The sequence below is a fragment of the Dipteris shenzhenensis genome, chromosome 22 (assembly GCF_047967505.1).
Source record: "Dipteris shenzhenensis isolate YYH24624 ecotype China chromosome 22, Dip_SZ_1.0, whole genome shotgun sequence".
Taxonomy (NCBI): Eukaryota; Viridiplantae; Streptophyta; class Polypodiopsida; order Gleicheniales; family Dipteridaceae; genus Dipteris; species Dipteris shenzhenensis.
The window spans coordinates 29,506,844-29,525,149 of NC_141617.1; the positions used below are offsets into that span (position 1 = coordinate 29,506,844).

Below are 18,306 nucleotides of genomic sequence, written 5' to 3' on the forward strand. Positions count from 1 at the left end.
AGCTTGCTAGCCTACCATGCCTATGGCCAAGATTCACAATCCAAGTACTGATCAGTACATACATACCCACGTCCCAAGACCTCATGCCAATAGCCTAGGCCATGGCTAAATATAGCCCGATTAGACCTCTATTCCAAATGGTTTTTTAAAACCATATCCTAGAGCTTCCACTCTAGGTTAATAGCCTTGCCCTCTAGGGTCTCTCCTAACCCAGGGATAGCTACTAGCAAGCCATGGTTGGTCAAGGATGTAATAGCCCAAATAAGCAAATCTATATAGGGGACTCCCAACCACCTACAAGGACTAATAAAAGAACCCAGACTAGGGATGGAAAGTCTCAATGCTACTAACAATCTACGTTGAGCATATCCATCACAACCATAAATGCAAGATGCTCCTATTTGGATAATGGTGTAAAAATTGAAATGGATTTGCCCTCCAAATGGGATGGAAGGAGTGCCTACATGAGTAAATTTTGCCTTAGCCTCCTGTAATTGCTCATGCACACCACAATCAACATTTAGCTTATAGAGTGACTCTTGTAATCTTTGTGGCTCCAAGTCCAATGCATTTCACTCCAAGTTCAATTCTTTGGCTTTATCATGAAGATCCTTGTTCTGCCTTTGAAGCTCCTGCATAAAGTTATGCATTGCAGCAATGGTGCTATTTCCTAAATGTGCTAGCTGCTCTACTTGGGCTCTGTGCATCTCGCTTGCTTGCATAGCTATTGTCTAAGAATTGTTTAACCAATTGCAATAACCAAGCAATCTCGCATGTCCATTTCCAACAAACCAAACCAGCTTATGCATTGTATGAAAAGGAGGGCTCTTTTGGTTGCCAGGATCTAAAGGATACAAGGATCCTTCTACCCAAAGGTCGAGATGCTTCTTCCTTGCAAACGAAGATTGTGGATCTTGGAAGCTCCCCTCAATTCCAGACTACATGCGCTTGCATATTCAACCCCCAACTCTCAGTGAACCTGGTAGTTTTGTGGAGACGTCCGTGAATGGTGCCATGAGTAAAGGACTATAGAGAAGGAGAAGGTGTGGAGAAGCAGGCTTGAAGCAACAACATGCAGGAAGGGGTAGGGTGAGGAGGAGGGATAGAGGAGAGAGGACCATAAGTTGAAGAGGAGGGATGGAGGGGGAGGATCAGTAGGTGAATGCCAATGTCCACGCAATACACTATGCATGATGCGAAAGGGTACAATCTCTCATGCCTCTTGGGATCACATCCCTTGGGAATATCCCACTATTCTATCCTTAGCCTAGGACACTTTTAGGCTTTCCATTAATCAATGCAATACCCATGCTATTATCCTTTCCTACCCATTTTAGGACCTAATGCATAAGTGCACATTATATTATATTAAATTGACATGGTATTCTATCCTTAGCCTAGACACTTTTAGGCCTTCCATTAATCAATGCAATACCCATGCAAATACTATCCTTTCCTACCCATCTTAGGACCTAATGCATAAGTGCACATTATATTATATTAAATTGGCAAGGTAATTGCCAAATTCCCTAGAGTGATCCACTAGGATCTGATACAAAATTCATGTCGTGGCATGCCCTCTTGCTTAGGGAAGAAGTGTTAGAAATGACCCAACAGAGGGTATGCACAGCAAAAGACTAATAGAATAGCCCAGGAGCTCACATAGTGTGTGTGGGGTGTGGAATCACTGTCACAATAGAGACACCCCAAGCAATTGCTATCGTTAGGTGTTGACCACAGGTCGACAAGCATTGACCATGTGTTGACCATGTGTCAACACATGTCAACCACATTACATCAAGCGTTGACCACATGTCAATCATGTGTGACACGTGTCAACCATAGGTTCATCCAGGAGTACCATACCCAAGGCGACCATGCATCGACACATGTCCACCACAGGTCGACACATGTCAACCACAAGTCAACCACCCAGGAGTACCATGTCCAAGGAGAACCAGGAGTACCATGTCCAAGGTGATCTCATTGAGAGCTGTGCACATGGAGGGTGAGCTCCACGCATGGAGCAGTCAGGAGTATTTACAGTTGCACATGGTGAAGACGTGTATAGTGGTTTAGTGGTGCGGTGATCCAGCTCACATGCACATGGAGTATTTACACCAACCTGACTCGAAGAGGATGGCGAGTCAGGAATTCACCGAAGCCATCAAGAGAGCCAACATGATGATTGTCTCTTCTTGTGCTCATGTTGTGGATTTTTCATTTGATCGTCATCTCGCATAGTGCACTCATATGACGCGATTCACTACAGTACAGCCTACGACACCCACACACCACTTCACGGTGCACTTCACGCGATCCATTGCATTAGACCTTACAACACTCATGCTCCTCACACCAGTGGCCTTTGGCCTCCGGTAACACCTTCAGAAGGGAGAGGAAACCCTTCCCCCCGCAGACAGTTTATGGCTATCGTGTTGAGTAGCAAGAGGGAAGTGGAGCTCTAGGATCCTAGAAGAGAGAGTTCTTATGCCGCCGAGTAGTTTTGATATCCTTGAAGGAGCGAGTGAGAGAACTAGGAGTACTTAAGGAGAGTGGAGAGGAGACTTTTGGCCGACCAAACTCGATACAAAAAGCATTACGTGAGACGAAAGCTTGCAAAGTCCTTAGGACGAGCACAAAATGAACCTATTGGAGCTGTAGCCAGAGCAAGTAACTTCATCAAGACTCTCATCGATTTGGACCAACAAGATCGGTGGTGGTCAGATCCGAACTCCGGAGAAGAAGAAGTACAAAGCAGAGAATGGGTGAAAGAGGAAAGCACACTAAGGACGAGGGCTCCTCAAACGCGCATCAAGGTCAAGACAGCCCCTTATCTCCTGTTGCAATGGTATCTTCATCAGCAACCACTTCAGCAACTTCAATGGGAGTAGTGCCCACTTTAGCACCGGACTTGACATCCAGTGGTCAAGCTACCATTTTGTCTGCCATGCATAACCCTGGTCCTTCGGGTCTAGTTTCTACATCCGTGACACCCGTGGATTCACTTTTTGCTCTTGTCATGTCCCTACCGTTGCCATTATCTCTACCCTTCCCTACTGCTTCTTATCCATCCTACATGGCTTTGACCCCTTCCTTCTCCTTTCCAGCTGCCTCTGCATCCTCATTGCCTCCACGTTCCCTATGTCTTCACCATCTACTTTCGCAACGGTAGTGCCTGCAGCATATGCAGTACCATCTATCTCCACTATGGCTACATCAGTAGTAATTGCACTAGTGTGGTCTCCTGCATGGGGTGTTGTCTCATCACCCACTCCACCATATGTCTCCATGGCACCCACATTGAGTACTGCTCTTTCGGGAGGCCCTTCAGCTCTTCCTCTCGCTTCAGCTTCCAAGGTAAGTGCGGTGGTTCTCAGTGCTGGAGAAAAAGCCAGACTTCTCTAGTTACTCAACAAAGTCCATTTGAAGACTCAGAAGTTCAAAGGTCACCTACATAGAGGATGCGGAAGCTCATGTGAGGAAATTTCTCACCGCATGCAAAGCCAAAGGTGTGGGAAATGAGCATGCCTTTCTATGCATCTTTCCTTCGTCATTGGAGGATGCAGCCGATGTATGGTATAGCCAATTTCCAACTGACCATTTTCAAACTTGGATAGCTCTAAGGGAGGAGCTTTTATGGACTTTGAAATTGGAGAAGTTTGAACATATGATTGTCCAAGAGTTGTCCACTGACACCATGAAGACTGGGGAAAGCAATCTCTAAGATGTACACAAGGATGAGGGTCTTGGCGGCGAAGATGTCTATGCCACCTAATGATGTTGTCATGAAGGGGTGGTTTTTGAAAGCATTACTCCCTACCATTGCTATAAGGCTGGTTGACAAACTCCCTGAACATGCCTCACTCCAAGACTTCTTGAAGGAAGCTGTCAAGATGGAACGGTCACAGTTAAGTTTTACCTCATCATCAACTACGACCCTACCACCCAGCTCCCAAGAGAGGAGGGATCATCCGCATGGCAGCAACTCAAGAAGTTAGAAGAAATCAAAGAAGGTCTAAAGGATAGAATAAAGGTGTATGGCCAGTCATCCTTTGAGGCCCAGATTCGAAGTGGTCTTTGGTGCATAGAATGCAAGGGTTCTAACCATGGTCACTAGGAGTGTCCCTCCAAGCGTAAGGTACCTACTTCTACCTCATTTTGTACATTTTGTGAGATCCATGGACATGATGCCTCTGAGTGTAGGTACATCAAAGGATTAAGGAAGCTTCTTTCGGAGTATACTTTGGGGGAACCTCTAGTTGTTGCAATCAACAGAGTGGTACCAATAACTTCTAGCCCAGCACCCATACCTCCTACTCCTTTTGCAAAAGCGTTTGAGCCACCTTCTCCTCCTATCATTCCGCCTCCATTACTTCCGACTCCCCCTTTGCTCCAAGCTCGTGTACCCAATCTGGTTGGTGCCCCTTGTTTCTATCCTCAGCCTTACTATGCACCGTACCAACCAGCTATGTCAGGGGGTGGCTATGGACTCGCTTATCAACATGGTCGACGGGGTGGTTTCGGAAGTGGACGTGGAGATGCAAGCAAAGGTACCAACTTTCGAAGACCCATCATGTGTCACAGATGTGGCGAGTACGGCCACTACCAAGATGATTGTGCATAGTCGTTCGCGGGACCCTCTTGTACACAGTGCAACACAAACGACCACTACACCAGAGATTGTACCAATGGAAGAAGGGAACCCGCATCCCAAGTGAATATGGTTGATGTAGTGGTGGCGGGGGAGGGCAACAACCCCCATTTGATTGGCGCAGTGTTGGGCACTGTGACACGGTCACAAACAAAGGGTGACAAATGTAAGGCGACTCATAGTCAGCACCGCAAAGACCTCATCACCGACCAGTTCGGCAAGTGTTCCCCCACCAAAATTCTCCCCCTCCAAAGTACACAGTATACCGAGGAATAGCCCACCCTTGCTTGCTCTTGATAGTGATTCAGAAACAATCTTGAAGAGCACACAACCATTAAGGTCTACCACTAACTCCAAAGGTGCCTCATCTTCGGGTGATCACTCTTTGCCTTTAAGGTATCAGGAGATGGTTAAGAGTGTCACGAGAGATCTTCAATCCAGTTCTGAAGATGAAGGTAGCACACCTTAGTTTCTGTTCCGCAAGTCCAGAACTGTGAGGTTTGCAACAAAATTGAAAACCCTCGGACATCACAGGGAGAATGAGGCACAAGTAGGTCCTTCCACTTTTTCCCCAAGCGCACTCAACAAAGAAAAGGAGATGGAAGTAAGACCTAGTTGTGCCCAGGAAAAGGGGAAAGGGGTGATGGAAGAGACACTACAGGAGACAATGACTAACAGTTTAGACGTACATCCTCATCCTTGCGTAAGCTTCTACCCTCGACCAGAAGCCAGGAGGATGAGGTCGCACAAGGCTACTACTAGTGTCTAGCACTACTCCTTGTTTGAAGATCTTATGGGTTTCAAACCCAACATCACTCCACGACAACTTTGTTTGTTGCCCCCCTGAATCAAGCATCAGACCATTACATTTCTCAACCGCTTGCCAGGAGGTTGACATAAGGGATCCACTTCGAGTGAGCCAACACCAGAGACATTACCGGCTTAGCATAGGTGTACACCAGATCACTGCTCTGCCTACGCTGCCCTCACTTGTGAACAAAGTCCCAAGCTCACGGTGGATATTCATGGAGTGGAGCTGAAGGACGTCTTCCTAGATGGTGGGGCAGCTGTGAACATCATGCCGAAAGGTACACTCCAAAAACTAGGGCTGAAGTTGACAAGTGATGTTCACTTTCAAGTGCGCATGGCTGATCAATGCAGAGTGAAACTAATTGGCGCAGTCAAAGGTGTTCACATGAAAATTGGCGGAGTAATCTCCAATTTTGTTGTCCTTGGTATGATCGAAAATGAACAAACGTGTCCTCTACTTCTTGGTAGAGGTCCGCAAAGGCCATTCAAGATTGGTCAAATGATGAAGTTCGGTTGCCCTTGGGATCCGCATCCCTCGAGATAGATATGGTCACAAGACATGCATGGCATATCCTGATACAACTAGGAGAAGAGGATTTTGAAGAACAAGCAGGAGTCGAAGAGGAGCATTGGGCTTGTGGGGACTGCATGGTTAGTGACCAAGATAACCGCGAGGAGACAACGCTAGAAGGCTTCGAAAGATCGACCTACTTGTTGGATCGGGCTGATCAAGAAGAGGAGGAAGTTGTCATTTTGGATTGGATGGGAGCCCTGGGATCCTAAATAGTCAACATGGTGGAACTATGCCAACAAGAAGATCCCGAGGTTAGCACTTCAAGTAGGATATCGGAAGTCAACCAAGAAGCATGTGCATAGGGTCTAGCTGAACTAGTTTACAAAAGGATGCCTTTTGGTCTTTGCAACAGCCCACAGAGGTATTAGAGAATGGTGACTAGGGGTATGGCACAAGGTGGTGAAGAGGGATGGAACATGCCTCAGAGACAAGGGGCAGAGGGTACTACAGTGGACACCAATGATCGTACCGAGGCCAATTATGGTAATGCAGCAAACACTGATGGTACTGCCGAAGATCGCCACCTCATTCACAAACAGGAGTGGAAGGCAGACATGGCAACTTTGCGCAGCCAGCATACAACAGATGTATCCAAATTCCAGCAGGAGCTCACTCAGTTGTTGCAGGACTCATTGAATTCCTCACTGACTGCCAAAGGAAAATCACATTCTCGGATAGCTGAATTGGAAGCAAAGCTTTCAGCCATGGACGATGAGTTTACAGAGCTTCGTACACAGCTTACCACCCTTCAGACTTCCCATTCCACTTTGCAATCGCAATATGATCATTACTACATGCGATACCACCGGTATAAGGCAAAGTACCAGGATCTAAGAAATGTGATGAATACAATTGAGGCCGAGGAAAACAACAAACCTAAGATAGGTATGACTGTGGTGGCAAAGGAGAAGGCTATTGATGACCTCCCTCAGTGATCTATAGATATCTATGTCTGTTTTGGTTTCATACCACTTTTGGATCTTTGACAAGCAGATTTTCTATCATTGTAAATATCATGGTGTGATCTCCTCATGATGTCCTCTGTTTTGTTCAATTTTCACTGCTGTAACTCAAGCAAGAGGCATTTTATTTTACAAAGTTTCATTTTTATACAATTGCTGGTATTACTTGCATGGCCAGACACATGGTCTGTAATTTTTTCTCTTTTTCTATTGTATGGCCATATAAATGGTTTGTATTTTCTTTTTCTTTTTCACGGGTTCTCCTTGCTAGGAAATGGAGTCAATTTGAGTGACTTTTAGTGTGTTCTAGAGTAGTACTATACTACTTTATATCCTAGAGTGCCATGTGTCACTATGGGACTTATCCCATATACATTTGACACTTAGAGTGTGTGTGCCTATCCTATAAAGGCATTGTACTTTTATTGTCATTTTCATCAAGTCTCATGCCTTTCTTGATCATGTAAGTACTTTGCTTAGTTGTATATTTCTTCTCGCATTATTTCATTTCCATTATGCTTTCCTAGTCTTGCTTTTCCTTTCCATTCCATTCCATGTTTTGCATCTTCATATGGTATCAGAGCTAACATCCTTGGGCTGAGACTTTCCATTAGAAGGGAAGAGGAGTTACTTGACAGTGAGTTGGCAGATGACACAGCAGTTTACTTGGATGCCACTCCACAAACGCTCACTTCTTTCAGGACAGCATTGGATTTATTTTGCTTGGCAGCGGGGGCGCAGATAAATTGGCATAAATCCAATGGCTTCTGGATAAGTGATGAGGACACTCCAGTTTGGGGGCTTTACATAGGATTCACTTGGGTTCAGAGGGGTGTGCCTGTCAGGTATTTGGGCTGCCAGGTCGGCTTGGATATTTCTTCCACGCAGCAGTTTTCTCCCGTGTTGTGGTGGTCAACCAGGTCCTCTTGGCCACGGCTTGGTTTGTTTGTTCTTGCTGGTGCTATTCTAGGGACTGTATCACTCAGCTCAGGAGACCGATCAGAAATTTTCTTTGGAGTGGACTTGATGGCACAACAGATACCTTAGCCAGGGTGGCTTGGGAGACCCTCATCATCCCTACACAGGAAGGGGGTCTCAATATTATTGATCCAGATTTACAGTGTAGAGCTTTACTATGCAAGATGGTGGTGCGGGGACTTTTGAAACCGTGGAAGGCCTTTCTTATTAACAACATATCTCTAGAGGTGCACACCTTCTTCAGGAGGAGACTGGATGAGCAGTATTAGGTGGATCTTCACCACAGCACACCTCAAATCACCTTCGTCCCCTCTCATGGTTGCCATTCTGAAAGCATGGGCCAGTTTCAGGAGCACTCTTCGGAGAATTCCTCCTTTCTCTCGTGAAGAGATTCATAGGCAACCCATCATGTGAAATGACAATATTTTAGATGATCATGGCAGACCACTCGGTGCCTCACTCTACATGCAGTGGTCTAGGTGGGAGAGGGGACCTGCATCATCTTTGAGGTCTTGGAAAGCTTTCCGCAGGCTTCCAGAGGAGACCAAGTCTCAGTTGACTGGACATCTCAGAGGGAGTGTAGGGAGGATCTTGCAAATTGAGGCAGCCCTTCCAGAGGAGTGGGTAGACACAGATGATATGCCACTCACTTGCTCCACTTGGGCAGGTACTTTTACTAGAGGCAGTGTTCCACTTCAGCTTTTGGCCTTTCGAAACACACAGGAGGATGCTTTAGTTTTTATTGTGCAGGATGGTGGCAGATTGCTCAGATCCACAGAGGACATCTGGCTTGAGTCTGCTTTTCAGCCTATCAGGGTTGTAGGTCTTTTGGTGGAGGGTTCAGATTCAGAGTGGTTCCTCGACCCAGACCCTGGCTACTCTCCACCGGGTCTTGGAGGCCTTGTCTCTACGGGGGAGTTTCCATTAGATATTTTGCAGTGGGACCTTGGAGAGTGGGAGTGGATTGACGCAGGGCATCAAGAGAGGAGCATCCCCTTCTTTCGTTACATGTTCAGTAATGCCACGAGATTTCAGTAGAGGTTGGAGACCTTCCAGAGTTTCTCATTGGGAGACATTTGATATCACTGCGGATCTGCAGAGGTGCTTCTAGAGGAGACTCTGGAAATCCCACAGGAATAGAAAGATCACTCTCTTCTTTTAGCTTTCTATCCATGGTGGGATTGCAGTGAACCTTTGGAGATCCAGGTTCGGAGCCGACCTTACTTGCCCTCATTGCCTCTCTGCTTCGGAGACTATTCAGCATTGTTTATGGGATTGCAGACAGGCGAGGATGATTTGGATGGGGGTAGCCAGGATTTTCAGTTACTTTGCCCACTCCCACTCCCCATTCTTTATGACATGGGGCTCAGTGGCTTGGCTTTCTCTTACAGGGCCTCAGGTATTCTATCAGAGACTTGACTCCTCTCGGGCCATTTTGGTTCGACGTCATCAGATTGAGTCCTGTTCGTTGGATGTGGTACCATACCTTCCTTTTACAAATGTACATGCCTCTGTGGATACTTCTTGGGAGATTTTAGCGAGCATAGCATCTTGGCATATCTGGAGAGCCAGATGCACATAGGCTATGGAGGGTGCTCAGGTTCACCCTTACACACTTTGGCTAGTATCTGGACAGACACCGTACATACTTTGATGGCCGTATGGATGAGTATACAGGGAGACTCTCGTGCAGCCTCAGCTAGGAGGGCTTCTTTCTTCAGGGAATGGAAGGATTCTCCTTTCTTCTTCGAGACTCCTACAGGGTTGAAGTGGCACTTTCAGCCTCAGCCTTGGTTGTTTTCCACCTCACTTTGAGGGGGTTTTATTTATCCTCATGATTTCATGATATTGTATTTCCGCTCAGAGCTTGCTCTAGCGAGTTTCTTTCTTTCTTAATAGAAGTCTCTTTTTTGCAAAAAAAAAAAAAAAAAGAGATTGAGGACATTGAAGCCTCTCTTCCTCATTCCCCTTGGAGGAATGGCTTCTCCAATTCCATGTAGAGCTCTCTTCTCCACGCCATGATCTGCCACCTCTCTTCTCCTTCGTTCAGCTACATCTTTCTGTGACCTGCAGACGATGTGACACTTCTATCTGGATCTAGAAGCAGAATCACGGCTTTGTGTCTTCAGCAAAGTGTGTCTTCAGCAAAGTTGTAGAGGACCTTGAGTACTACAAATTTCGTTTTTACATCATTGCAATCTGAGTTTTCTGTGAAAAGTTACAGCCCTTGCAAAAAGTGACGAAATTTGTTTCTGCGTGCGAATTTTGTTTTGGAGCTCAATGATTTGATAGCCCAAGCATGATGCAGCCAGCTCAACGTGGAGCTATCCATCCTCTTCATCGTTGACCTCTGCTCCAACCCGCCATTTGCTCCTTCTACCTGACATTCTCTTGGAGCTGCTGCTCGCAAGTTGGTGCCCGTATTCTACCCGCCATTTCTTCCTCTCCTACATCTCCATTGTGCGCGCCATTTTTTTTTCCTTCTCCATTTCTCCCTCAGCCCTCCATTTCTCCCTCAGCTCACTTGTGCCCTTCATTCTATCCATCACTCTTCTCTCTCCTAGCTGCCAGCTTTATGGGTTCGCTTTCCACCAACTCTCTCCTTGTGGACAAATTCAAGGGGGACAGATTTCCCACATGGCAAACAAAAGTGCAACTCCTCAAGAAGTAGAATGTTTGGGATGCCATCAAAGATGATGAAGCACTTGAGGCATTAACGGAGCTTCAAACACGAAAGATCTGGAAGCAACACAATTCGAGGGCCATCGCAATCATCGGGCTTTGCCTAGATGATTCATTGATTCATCACATCGACTTCAAGTCCAAGTCAAAGGAGATTTGGGCATGCCTTGAGAATATATTTGGTAACAAGATCACCAACTCTAAGGTATTTCTAAAAATGCAATTTTATAAGCTGAAAATGGAAGTGTCTGATACTTTTTTTTTCCCCCCAAGAAAAAGACTTATATTAAGTAAGAGAAAAAACCCGCGAGAGCAAGCTCAAAGCGGAATACATCATGAAATCATAAGGATAAATTAAAAAACCCCCTCAGAGTGAGGTGAAAAACAACCAAGGCTGAGGCTGAAAGTGCCACCTCAACCCTGTAGTAGTCTCAGAGAAGAAAGAAGAATCCTTCCATTCCCTGAAGAAAGAAGCCCTCCTAGCTGAGGCTGCACGGGAGTCTCCCTGCATACCCGTCCATACGACCATCAAAGTATGTACGGTGTCTGTCCAGATACTGTCCAGATACTAGCCAATGTGTGCGAGGGATGAACCTGAGTACCCTCCAAAGCCTCTGTGCATCTGGCTCTCCAGATATGCCAGGATGCTATGCTCGCTAGAATCTCCCAAGAAGTATCCACAGAGGCATGTACAACTGTCAAAGGAAGGTGTGGTACCACATCCAACGAATAGGACTCAGTCCGATTATGTCGAACCGAAATGGCCCGAGAGGAGTCAACTCTCTCATAGAAAACCTGAGGTCCTGTAAGAGAAAGCCAAGCCACTGAGCCCCATGTCATAAAAAATGGGGAGTGGGCAAAGTGACTGAAAATCCTGGCTACCCCCATCCAAATCATCCTCGCCTGTCTGCAATCCCATAAGCAATGTTGAATAGTCTCCGAAGCAGAAAGGCATCAAGGGCAAGTAGGGTCGGCAACCTGGACCTCCAAAGGTTCACTGCAATCCCACCATGGATAGAAAGCCAAAAGAAGATAGTGATCTTTCTATTCCTGTGGGATTTCCAGAGTCTCCTCCAAGAGCACCTCTGCAGATCCGCAGTGATATCAAAAGTCTCCCAATGAGGAACTCTGGAAGGTCTCCAACCTCTACTACTGAGCTGATATCTCCTGGCATTACTGACCGTGTAACGAAAGAAGGGGATGCTCTTCTCTCGATGCCCTGCGTCAATCCACTCCCACTCTCCGGGGTCCCACTGCAAATACTTGATGGGAACTCCCCCATAGAGCCAGAGCCTCCACCTAACACTACTCATCCAGTCTCCTCCTGAAGAAGGTGTGCACCTCTGTATGCTGCTGATAAGAAAGTCCTTCCACGGTTCCTGCCCTGGCATAAGTCCCCGCACCACCATCTTGCAAAGTAAAGCTCTGCAAAGTAAAGCTCTGCACTGTAAATCTGGATCAATAATATTGAGACCCCCTTCCTGTGTAGGGAGGATGAGGGTCTCCCAAGCCACCCTGGCTAAGGCATCTGCTGTGCCATCAAGCCCACTCCAGAGAAAGTTTCTGATCGGTCTTCTGAGCTGAATGATGCAGTCCCTAGAACGGCACCAGCATGAACAAACAAAGCAGGCCGTGGCCAAGAGGACCTGGTTGACCACCACAACTCTAGAGGCAAGATCCAGCTTGGCTGAGCTCCAAAAAAGAAGCTTCGTTCTGATGCTCTCCAAAACGGGAGCAAACTGCTGCGTGGTAGAAATATCCATGCCGACTTGGCAGCCCAAATACCTGATAGGCTCACCCCTCTGAACCCAAGTGAATCCTATGTCAAGCCCCCAAACTGGAGTGTCCTCATCACTGATCCAAAAGCCATTGGATTTATGCCAATTTATCTGCGCCCCTGCTGCCAAGCAAAATAAATCCAATGCTGTCCTGAAAGAAGTGAGCGTCTGTGGAGTGGCATCCAAGTAAACTGCTGTGTCATTTGCCAACTCACTGTCAAGTAGCTCCTCTTCCCTTCTGATGGGAGTCTCAGCCCAAAGATGTCAGCTTGAGATCTAACATAGATACTCATAGCTTCGGCCATGAACAAAAAAAGGAAAGGAGCAAGGGGGCATCCCTGACGGACTGATCTTGAAATCTGAAATCTCTCACCCCTTACCCCACCAATAAGTACCTGGCTGTGGGCTGATCTGTACAAAGAGGAAACACCTCTGATCCAAGCATCAGTAAAGCCAAAGCATAGAAGGGTGCCCTCCAAAAAACCCCAATCTACTCTGTCATAAGCTTTCTCAAAATCCAAAAGTAGAATGGCAAGATTCTGGCCACTCTGCATGGCCCACTCTGAAGCTTCCCAGAAAGAAAAAATGTTATCAAAAATGCTTTTGCCATGCACAAATCCCGTCTGAGTGATATGAATAAGATCAGGGAGAAGTGGTTGCAATCGGAGGCTGATAGCCTAGTGTCTGATACTTTGAGTGCGCATATAGCAAAAATTCAATCTTTAATTCAACAACTCTCCAATTTGAAGTGTTGCCCAGATGACAAGGACAAAATGGCTGTCCTGATGACAAGTATGGAAGGGATTTCTCGCTTTGAGAATGCCATTGAAGTACTTCGCATTGCATCGACTACATTCAAAGGTATGGTGTCTCTTTTGCTTGAAAAGGATCGCGGCAACAAAGAATCTCCATCCTATTCAACGGATACTACACAGGCACTTGTCTCCACCAGCAAATGGACACCTAGGCCATCAACTTCACCAGCACGAGGAAAGACATTCAAGCCATTCAAGTGCACTTACTGCAACAAGCTCGGTCATACGGAGGACAAATGTTACCAGAAGCTTGCTCAACAACAATCAAAGGATCATGCCAGTTAGGTGGCATCCACCACTACTGATGATGCAGACGAAGATGACCTGCCGACACAAGATCATGCTCTTACAGTCTGTCTCCCACATCTAGAGGATGATGGAGATCATGATTTTGCTTTCTAAAGTGTAATATATTTGGGTACTCTGCCCTGGGGGTCCAGTAGTCCCTCACCTTTCCTCCATGGGGGGGTGTTAGGAAATGGAGTCAATTTGAGTGACTTTTAGTGTGTTCTAGAGTAGTGTTCTAGAGTAGTACTATACTACTTTATATCCTAGAGTGCCATGTGTCCCTATGGGACTTATCCCATATACATTTGACACTTAGAGTGTGTGTGCCTATCCTATAAAGGCATTGTACTTTCATTGTCATTTTCATCAAGCCTCATGTCTTTCTTGATCATGTAAGTACTTTGCTTAGTTGTATATTTCTTTCTCGCATTATTTCATTTCCATTATGCTTTCCTAGTCTTGCTTTTCCTTTCCATTCCATTCCATGTCTTGCATCTTCACTCCTCTCCATTTTCTATTCACCGGGACGGTGAATGATAGTGGCGGGGAAAACTGTTACAATAGAGACACCCCAAGCAGTTGCTGTTGTCAGGCGTTGACCACATGTAGACCATGTGTCAACACATGTCAACCACATGTTAATCATGCATGACACATGTCAACCACAGGTTCATCTAGGAGTACCATACCCAAGGCGACCATGTGTCGACACATGTCAACCACAGGTCAACCATGAGTACCATATCCAAGGTCAATGAGGAGTACCATGTTCATCGAGAGCTGTGCACATGGAGGGTGAGCTCCGCACATGGAGCAGTCAGGAGTATTTACAGTTACACATGGTGAAGACGTGCACAGTGGTTCAGTGGTGTGGTGATCCAACTCACATGCACATGGAGTATTTACACCACCTTGACTCGAAGAGGCTGGCGAGTCAGGAAGTCGCTGGAGCCACCAAGAGAGCCAGCGGCGCAACGGCTATCCTCAATAGCTAAGGAGATAGGAGGCTCACTAATTCGGAGAAAGGAGGGAGATTCTTAGGCGAAGGAGGGACCCTCCAAGGCAGAGGGTGTGAAGATAGTGGGAGAGAGGGAAGGAGTCTCACTTGCAGCTTTCTCACATACACAATGGGGGAATACAAACAAAGGTGGAGGCTGAAAACAGTTTTCCTCTTCTTAGTTGTGAAAGCCAAAAGAACTCTCGTACAAAGAAATAGAAGAACCCTATATGTGGGTCTCAAACCAAACTCAACTAACTAAGGTGGCATACTAACTGAGCCACAAACTAGTGTAGATAAGGATAGCTGTCATCCCGCTATTATTCGTGGGCGGTGTACCAACCGCATCTGTAGCTAACAAGTCGGTGACATAAATGCACAACGGTCACCCTGGCATATCGCGAGTGGAGCTCGATATCTCAACACTCCCCCTCGAGCTCAATCCCAATTCCTGCACACCAAGCAGGTCTCTGAACTTGCGCAGCTTCTCTGCGCCCAATGCCTTCGTGAATATGTCAGCTACCTGATCCTCTGTGCTGACATAAACTAGATCAATAAGACCTAGTAAAACCTTCTCCCGCACATAGTGATAATGCACCTCAATGTGCTTTGTTCTAGCAGGATAGATTGGGTTATTTGCCAAGTGTATACTGCTCATGTTGTCACAATAAATGACAACTGGCCCATCTGTAGACTGATGCATATCATAGAGTAGCTTATGCAACCAAGCTACTTCACATGCAGCCATTGCTGCACCCCTGTACTCAGCCTCTGTGCTTGACAAGGCAACTGTAGGCTGTTTCTTGCTGCTCCAAGTGACTGCAACACTCCCAAAAGAGAACACATATCCACTGGTAGATCGTCTATCAGAAATACTACTAGCCCAATCAGCATCAGTGTATCCATGCAACTGTATCTGAACCCCAGCCTCATAAAATAGTCCATACTGCAATGTGGACTTCACATACATGAGTATGCGTCTAGCCGCATCCAAATGCGGTTTCCTTGGAGCCTGCATAAACTGACTTACCAACCCAACAGCATAGCTCAAATCTGGCCTGGTAATAGTCATGTAAATCAAACTTCCTACTATGCGCCTGTACATAGTAGGGTCTTCCAGAAGCTCACCTGCATCTGCGCTCAGCTTCACATTCTGCTCCAAAGGAACTGAAATAGGCTTACAGCCTGTCATCCCATATTTGGACAGCATGTCGAGTCCATACTGCCTCTGCAAGAGCTGTATCCCACTTGGTGATCTAATTACCTCAATGCCCAAGAAATAACGCAGCTCTCCCAAATCCTTCATCTCAAACTTCTGCCTCAATAGCATTTTCACATGAAGGATATCTTCATCACTATCACCTGTGATGATCAAATCATCAACATAAATGACAAGCAGCATAATCCCTTTCTCTGTTTTTCTCACATAGAGTGAGAAATCTGCCTTGGAAATCTGAAAGCCAATAGTGACAAGATACTGTCCTATCTTGTCAGACCATGCTCTAGGTGCTTGCTTCAAGCCATACAAGGCTTTCTTCAACCAGCAAACAAACTCAGGATGAATAGCATGAACATAACCTGCTGGCTGCTCCATAAAGACCTCTTCTTGCAAATCACCATGCAAGAAGGCATTCTTTACATCCATCTGATGTAAAGACCATCCCTTTGATGCAGCCATAGCAATGGCTGCTCTTACGGTTGCCATCCTTATAACCGGGCTGAAAGTTTCTTCATAATCAATGCCATATGTCTGTGCATACCCCTTGACAACTAATTTTGCCTTGTATCTATTCACAGAACCATCTGCATTGTGCTTGATCTTATAAACCCACTTACAGCCAATTGCATTCTTGTCTTTAGGCAAAGGCACCAATTCCCATGTAGCATTTGCATCCAAGGCATCCATTTCTTCATCCATGGCTTTCTCCCATTTTTCATTTCCCATGGCTTGCTCAAAAGAAGTGGGTTCTGGTTCCTGTATCACTTTGACCATATAGGCATAGTGAATGGCTGTAAATCCATCATATTTCAGCCTATCCACAGGATACCTAACCCTGGTAGACCTGCGCAAAATAGGCTCACTTCCAGGTGCTCTCAAAACATCCCTGGTCTTCCTTACTCCAGGTGTAACAACAGAAAGAATACCCAACTCATCATCAATGCTCTGCTCTGAGCCACTGGATTCACCATCCACATAAGAGTGACCTGCATTCACATCAAACATGGGCTGATCTACCTTCTCTTTTCCTTTTCGTGATACCTGCGTACCACTATTTGCATTGCTTTGAGGAGATTCTCCTGATCTCAATCTACCTGTCCATGGCGAAGTATGTGAACCACTGCTAGAGGACACTGCAGGTCCACTGATATTTTGTGATTGCTGCTGTGAATTTTGTGCAGCATTACCATTTTGTGCATCTACATCAATCATCACATTTACTGGTTTATACCAGCTGCTCATCTCATCAAAAACAACATCTCTGCTCACTGTGAACTTACGTGTAGAAGGGTTATAGCATCTATACCCTTTCTGCTGCAGAGAATAACCAATAAAGACGCACTTCTCAGCCTTTGGATCCAACTTGGACCTCAACTCATCTGGCACATGAACATAGGCAATGCAACCAAAAATTTTCAAATGAGAAATGTCTGGTTTCCTACCAGTATACATCTCCTCTAGCGTCATGCCATGTATTGCTGCAGTGGGAGTCCTGTTCATTATATAAACTGCTGTAGCAACTGCTTCAGCCCAATAATAATCTGGTAGATCTTTTTCATTTAGCATGGCCCGAGATACCTCTCCAATATGCCTGTTTTTCCTTTCTGCAATTCCATTTTGCTGTGGGGTATCACTGCATGAATATTGCTGCTTTATGCCATGCTCATGCAGGAACCTTGCAAACTCATTTGAGAGGTACTCTCCCCCTCCATCTGACCTTAGGCATTTTATTTGCAGGCCTGTTTCTTTTTCAACCATAGCTTTAAAAGCTTTGAAGTGCCCAAACACTTCACTTTTCTTTTTCATAAAATACACCCAAAGTTTTCTGCTGAAGTCATCAATAAATGTGACAAAATAGTGATAGCCTCCAATAGATGCAGCTTTAGTAGTCCACACATCAGAGTGGATTAATTCCAATGGCTTTTTACTCTCTTGAACATGCTTAGGAAATGGTTTCCTTGCCTGTTTTCCAAATTGACAGGCTTCACACACCTTATGCATTTCTGCAACCTTGAATTTAGGCAATCCTGCAACAATATTTTGGGCCTGCATTGATTTAAGTTGCTGTACATTAACATGACCAATGCGTTTATGCCAGATATCAATATCTGCAACTACACCGGTCCCATGTGCAAACATTGCTGCACTCAATTCAGGCATGTCCGCATCCAGCGTAAACATCCTGCCTTTCTTCTTTCCTTTTGCTATCAAGCGACCATTATTTTTCATATCCTCAACAAAACATCCATGAGGATTGAATCTGACCTGCAAGCCCTGCTCAACCATTTGACCAACAGAAACCAGGTTCTTGGTGATGTTCGGGACATGAAATACATCAGACAAGTATTTCTTTTTCCCATCCTGCATAGACAAAGGAATTTTGCCAATCTGCACAATAGGATGTGCAGTATCATCACCAGTCTCCACAAATCCTGGTTTTTCCATTTTCCTTGCATCCTGCATCCATTCAGCATGACCTGTCATGTGGTTTGATGCACCTGAGTCAACATACCACTCATCATTGCTTTCTTCTGCACTTGTCACAGAAT

At 45.7% G+C, this 18,306-nt stretch overlaps 1 protein-coding gene across 3 annotated transcripts in view; it reads left to right on the plus strand.

The window, feature by feature from the left end:
* Nucleotides 1-18,306, plus strand: part of LOC147887968 (uncharacterized) — a 320,694-nt gene that overhangs the window by 54,849 nt on the left and 247,539 nt on the right. The window lies entirely within an intron of this gene.